Source organism: Symphalangus syndactylus, chromosome 14 (genome assembly GCF_028878055.3).
Source record: "Symphalangus syndactylus isolate Jambi chromosome 14, NHGRI_mSymSyn1-v2.1_pri, whole genome shotgun sequence".
Taxonomy (NCBI): domain Eukaryota; kingdom Metazoa; phylum Chordata; class Mammalia; order Primates; family Hylobatidae; genus Symphalangus; species Symphalangus syndactylus.
In genome coordinates, this window is record NC_072436.2 from 79609187 (window position 1) to 79616349 (window position 7163).

The window sequence follows — 7163 nt, forward strand, 5'->3', positions numbered from 1 at the left end:
GTGTGCTTTCCCCATCACCTGGGGCAGTACCAACCTGAGTCTCTGTGGCAGGCAGCCTCTAAGATGACCCTCACCTATCCCTCCCTCTTGCTATTTGTGCCCTTCTGTAATCCCCTCCCCTTGAGTGTGGGCTGGACCTGGTGACTTGTTTCCGATGCAGAGAATACAGCAAAAGTGATGAGATGTTCCTTACAGGATTAGGTTACCAAAGGACTGCCCTTTTTTTTTCTATTTTTTGAGACGGAGGCCCACTTTGTCGCCAGGCCGGAGTGCAGTGGCACGATTTCAGTTCACTGCAACCTCCGCCTCCCAGGTTCAAGCGATTGTCCTGCCTCAGCCTCCTGAGTAGCTGGGATTACAGGCACACGCCACTATGGCCGGCTAATTTTTGTATTTTTAGTAGAAATGAGGTTTCACCATGTTGGCCAGGATGGTCTCGATCTCCTGACCTTGTGATCTGCCCGCCTCAGCCTCCCAAAGTGCTGGGATTACAGGCATGAGCCATCATGCCCAGCCTTTTTTTTTTTTTAATTGAGACGGAGTCTTGCTCTGTCAACCAGGCTAGGGTGCAGTGGCATGATCTCAGCTCACTGCAACCTCTGCCTCCTGGATTCAAGTGATTCTCCTGCCTCAGCCTACTGAGTAGCTGGGATTACAGGTGCCTGCCACCAGGCCAAGCTGATTTTTATATTTTTAGTAGAGATGGGGTTTCACCATGTTGGCCAGGCTGGTCTCAAATTCCTGACCTCAGGTAGTCCGCCCACCTCAGCATCCCAAAGTACTGGGATTACAGTCGTGAGCAACAGTGCCCGGCCAAAACTCCCCATCTTCTTGCTGGTGGGTTGCCTACCTCTCTCTCTCCCTCTTTCCCTCTTCCTCTTTCTCTTTTCCTGAGCCTCATTTGGAAGAAACAAGCAAGTTTATGCATGAGTAAAGTTTTGCAAGTTTATCACAGGGTACATTCTAGCCAGTGGCATGCAAAATGGAAAGGTGCACATACTTTCAATTTTGACAGAAACTGCCCAGTTATCCTCCAGAAAGATTTATCAACTTACACAGTTGACCCCTATACAACATGGGGGGTTTAGGGGCACTGACTCCCCTACACAGTCAGAAATTTGTGTATAACTTTTGGCTTCCCCAAAACTTAACTATTACTAGCCCACTGTTGGCTGGAAGCCTTATCTAGAAGAGTTGATTAACATATATTTTGTATATTATGTATATTAAATTTACCATATATATATATATATATATATATATATATATTTTTTTTTTTTTTTTTGAGACAGAGTCTTGCTGTGTCACCCAGGCTGGAGTGCAGTGTCACGATCTCAGCTCACTGCAAGCTCTGCCACCTGGGTTCACGCCATTCTCCTGCCTCAGCCTCCCGAGTAGCTGGGACTACAGGCACCTGCCACTACACCCGGCTAATTTTTTGTATTTTTTAGTAGAGACGGGGTTTCACCATGTTAGCCAGGATGATCTCGATCTCCTGACCTCGTGATCCACCCGCCTCGGCCTTTGAAAGTGCTGGGATTACAGATGTGAGCCACCGTGCCCGGCCTTAAATTTACCATATTCTTACAATAAAGTAAGCTAGAGAAAAGAAAGTATTATTAAGAAAATCATAAGGAAGGCCAGGCATGGTGGCTCACACCTGTAATCCCAGCACTTTGGGAGGCCAAGGCAGGCGGATCACCTGAGGTGAGGAATTCAAGACCACCCTGGCCAACATGATGAAACCCTACTTCTACAAAAATACAAAAATTAGCCAGGCATGATAGCGGGTACCTGTAATCCCAGCTACTTGGGAGGCTGAGGCAGGAGAATCGCTTTAACCCGGGAGGCAGAGGTTGTAGTAAGTCGAGATCATGCCACTGCACTCCAGCCTGGGCGACAGAATGAGACTCTGTCTCAAAAAAAAAAGAAAAACGCCACTGCACTCCAGCCTGGGCGACAGAGCGAGACTCCGTCTCAAAAAAAAAAAAGAAAAAAAAATCATAAGGAAGAGATAATATATTTACTGTTCATTAAGTGGAAGTGGATCACCATAAAGTTCTTCATCCTGATAGTCTTCATGCTGAGTAGGCTAAGGAGGAGGAAGAGGAGGGCTTGGTCTTACTGTCTCAGGGGTGGCAGAGGCAGAAGAGGTGGAGGAGATAGAAGGGGAGGCAGGAGAGGCAGGCACACACTCAGTAACTTTTACTGAAAAAAATCTGCATATAAGTGGGCCCATGTTGTTCAAGGGTCACTTAACTTTTGTCTAATGAGAATTCTTTTCCTCCTCCTCTTTAACCCTTCACCAGTATCAGCCATCTTTCAAACATTTGACAGTTTGATAGATTAAAAAATCAATATAATTTTTTTATAAATAAGATATTTATTGTTTTACTTTAGGTTACTTTTATGAAGTCAGGTGAGCATCTAAAATTTCTTTGGCCATTTGTTTTTCTGCCTATACATATCTCTGCCAATTTAAAACTAGGTGATTCATATTTTCTTATTCCTATGGATGAAATAATTTCTTATGTATCTGAATGTTCTTAATCATTTCTTTATAACGAAATCAACCTTTGGTAATAAATTAAAAAAAAAAAAGTTTCCCAGCATAACAATCACCAAAGTCAATAATGCTGGAGCCGAGGATACTTGACCCTGTGTTTGGTGGAATCAAACGGGATTGAGCAACAAGTAAGTTGAGCATAATGGAAGCCAGATTTCTCATTATTAGAGAAGGGGGTTACAAATATGGAGTGAGTAAAGCTAGAATATGCCCTATTGGATTGGAATTGGAGGTGCTGGTATGAGCTCATTGTCATGTATAAGGATAGATAGCTACAGAAATGGATACTGTGGTCCACAACTTTTTTGAAACTTTCCCCTTCAAAAGGTATAATTTCCTTGCCCTTGAACATGGGCCAGACTTAGTGACTTGCTTCTCACCAACCAGAACATGATGGAAGGGATGTATCTATATACATGTTCTTCTATACATATATATTTAATATATATATTAAATTGGGACACTGGTAAATTTTGAATGGGGACTGTAGATTAGATAGTGGTAATAGTGAATCGATCTTAACTGATGGTTGACCTGCAGTTATCTGGGAGAATGTTGCAGAATTTCAGAAATGTGTGTTGAGGCAAATGATACATAATGTTTGCATCTTACTCTTAAATGCTGTAAAAATGTGAATATGTATATATGGAGAGAGAAAATGGTAAGAGCATTGTGGTAAAATGTTAACTGAGGAATCTGAGTGAAGTTCTTTGCACTACTCTTACAGCCCTTCTATAAATCTGAAATTATTTCAGTGTAAAAGTTGTTTTAGGCCGGGCGTGGTGGCTCACGCCTGTAATCCCAGCACTTTGGGAGGCTGAGGCAGGCAGATCACGAGGTCAGGAGATCGAGACCATCCTGGCTCACAGGGTGAAACCCCGTCTCTACTAAAAATGCAAAAATTAGCCAGATGAGGTGGCAGGTGCCTGTAGTCCCAGCTACTCAGGAGGCTGAGGCAGGAGAACGGCGTGAACCTGGGAGGCAAAGCTTGCAGTGAGCTGAGACTGCGCCACTGCACTCCAGCCTGGGTGACAGAGTAAGACTCCTTCTCAAAAAAAAAGTTGTTTTAAAAAATAGGCCTTCCTAGTTTATTGTTGGGGTTTGGACATATATATATATCTATATATATATATATATATTTTTTTTTTCTAAACAACAACAAAAAGTCTTTAAGTAGCCCAAGCTTTATCAAGCTTTTCCCTTTTGGCTTTTGGGTGATGTGTCCTGTTTGAGGCAGTCATTTGAAGAAAGTCCCTGGACTAACAGCTAATTAAAGAGGTAAAGTGGCAAGTTTGATCCCACCTTTGCAAGTGAAACACCAACAAGCATTGAGAAAAAACTGCTCAACTTTTCTCTGAAGCCATAGCTTAGGAGATAGACACATGGAGCCCTACAGCTTCACTGTCCGTGGAGCATCTTCAGTTGAATCTGTAGTCAGTACTTCAAATTTAACAGAGCTAAAAACCTGCCTAATCTTTTTTTTTTTTTTTTTTTTTTTTGAGACAGAGTCTCGCCCTGTCTCCCAGGCTGGAGTGCAATGGCACGATCTCAGCTCACTGCAACCTCCACCTCCCAGGTTCAAGCAATTCTCCTGCCTCAGCCTCCCGAGTAGCTGGGATTACAGGCACGTGCCACCACGCCTAGCTAAATTTTTTTGTATCTTTAGTCGAGACGGGGTTTCAACATGTTGGCCAGGCTGGTCTCGAACTCCTGACCTCATGATCCGCCCACCTCGGCCTCCCAAAGTGTTAGGATTACAGGCGTGAACCACCGTGCCCGGCCAACCTGCCTAATCTTTTTGCCCTAACTAGTTACTTCTCTGCACTCTCCTATTCCTGACTGTCTGGCAGGTATCCAAACTCAGGAGCCATCTTTGCGCCCTCCTCTCACTCCTCCCACATCTAACTAGGAAGTGATGTGCCTTAATCTTTCTTCATCTTCTCATTACTTTCTGCCACCTCCTATTCCAGGTCCACATCCTTCAAATCTGAATCATCACTGGAGCCATCTCCATCTACCAACTCCTAGTTGCTAATCCTCAGTAACTTACTCCTGGAGGAAAGCTCTCATGGACTTCTTCCATTATTGCCTAAGATTATGTATATTATAGTGTCACTTAAAAATATGTAGAAACGCAAAGACGGATATCAACTCCCTAACCTAAAAGCTTGCATCCAACTTTAAAACTAAAAGAAATTTACAGGCCGGGCGCGGTGGCTCATGCCTGTAATCCCAGCACTTTGGGAGGCCAAGGCGGACAGATCACGAGGTCAGGAGATCGAGACCATCCTGGCTAACACAGTGAAACCCCGTCTCTACTAAAAATACAAAAAATTAGCTGGTCGTGGTGGCGGGTGCCTGTAGTCCCAGCTACTCAGGAGGCTGAGGCAGGAGAATGGTGTGAGCCCGGCAGGTGGAGCTTGCAGTGTGCTGAGATCGCGCCACTGCATTGCAGCCTGGGTGACAGCGAGACTCCGTCTCAAAAAAAAAAAGAAAAGAAATTTACAAATCAAATACAAACAAAAGCACAGAACCAATAAAAGTCAAATGGACGTTTAGTGCCAGATGCTCTTTGTTGACTGTGCTGCTGTTCACGTTACAGTCGTGATCTGGATGGCTTTCTGGAATTCCATGTGCCTATATGGTTATAGGTATTGATGGCCAATTTTCCCATCATTTTCCTCTATTGGAACTTCTACAAAACTGTGGTGAGAGTTGTACTGCAGTGTGAATGTACTTAAAACACTATTGAACTGTACACTTAAAAATGGCTAAGATGAAGCCAGGCATGGTGGCTCACACCTGTAATCCCAGCACTTTGGGAGGCCAAGGTGGGTGGATTTCTTGAGCTCAGGAGTTCGAGACCAGCTTGGGCAACATGGTGAAATCCCGTCTCAAGAAAAAATACAAAAGTTAGCTGGGCATGGTGGCATGTGCCTGTAGTCCCAGTTCCTTTGGTGGCTGAGGTGGGAGAATTGCTTAAGCCCCGGAGGTCACGGCTGCAATGAGCCCTGGTGCACCACTGCACTCCAGCCTGGGCAACAGAGTGAGACCCTGTCTCAAAAAATAAAATAAAATAAATGGTTAAGGTGGCAAGTTTTATGTTATATATCTTTTACCAAAATGAAAAATTTTTTTAATTTAGTATTATCATCAGGTGAAAGATAAAAAATTTAAAGAGACTCTGAATATATCCGCAGGCACCTTCCCCCAACAGTCCACATAGCTTGGATCCATTTCCCATTTTATACCCTTAGCCTGGGATCCTAAGTGAACCTCACTTTGACTTCTCACCACACTTCACTGTTGCCTCTCAACTCTCCTCTACACCCACCTTTAGCGACAGCCAACTCGTATGAACCAAACCCAATACACATCCTTACCTCTTTGCCTTGACTCATGTTCTTCCCCAGCTGCTTGTCTTATCTATCTAATCCTTCCATTTGTCTAAGTCCCTTTTCCTCCTCACAGTGGGATGGTCCCAGCCCACAGCAACATGCCTCCCAGCAGAGGGTGTCAGTACACCCCATTTGGCAATAGTTCCACATTCTAAAATATTTTATCACTTATACTCCCAGTCATTCCACAGACATTTATGGAACATCCACATGACAATGGGCTAGGCCTCTGAATCAAAGGAATCTGCTTTTTCTCTCTCTCAGAGCCCCTTAGACATGTCAGAAATGTATACTGCAGCTGTGTGGATGACGTCGTAGCAGTCTGTACTGTCATATTCCACACATGGACAGCAAGTTTTAAACCACTGAAATCAAGAATAGTATAATCTCAGGACTTGCCTAAAGTAATAGGATGTTTTGTTGTTGGTAGTAGTTTGTGTTTTTGTTTTTTGAGATGGAGTCTCCCTCTGTCACCCAGGCTGGAGTGCAGTAGCGCAATCTCAGCTCACTGCAACGTCTGCCTCCCAGGTTCAAGCAATTCCCCTGCCTCCGCCTCCTGAGTAGCTAGGATTACAGGAGTGCGCCACCATGCCCCACTAATTTTTTTGTGTTTTTAGTAGGGATGGGGTTTCACTATGTTGGCCAGGCTGGGTCTCGAACTCCTGGCCTCAGGTGATCTGCCCACCTCAGCCTCCCAAAGTGCTGGGATTACAGGTGTGAGCCACCACGTCTGGCCTGTTTTTCCCTAGTAGCTGGGACTAAAGGCATGCACCACCATGCCAGGCTTATTTTATTTTTATTTTTTGTCGAGACAGAGTTTCCCTATATTGCCCAGGCTGTTGTAGTTTGTTTTTTGTACCAATTTTTTTTTTGAGATGGAGTCTTGCTCTGTTGCCCAGGCTAGAGTGCAGTGGCACAATCTCGGCTTACTGCAGCCTCTGCCTCCCTGGTTCAAGCAATTCTCCCACCTCAGCCTCCCGAGTAGCTGGGATTACAGAGGCATGCCACCATGCCGGACTAATTTGTGTATTTTTAGTAGAGACAGAGTTTCACCACGTTGGCCAGGCTGGTCTTGAACTCCTGACCTCAGGTGATCCACCCACCTCAGCCTTCCAAAGTGCTGGGATTACAGGCGTGAGACACCGCGCCTAGCCTGTACCAATTTTTAAAAAGCAGTGGTCAGTACAAGAAACGTTTCA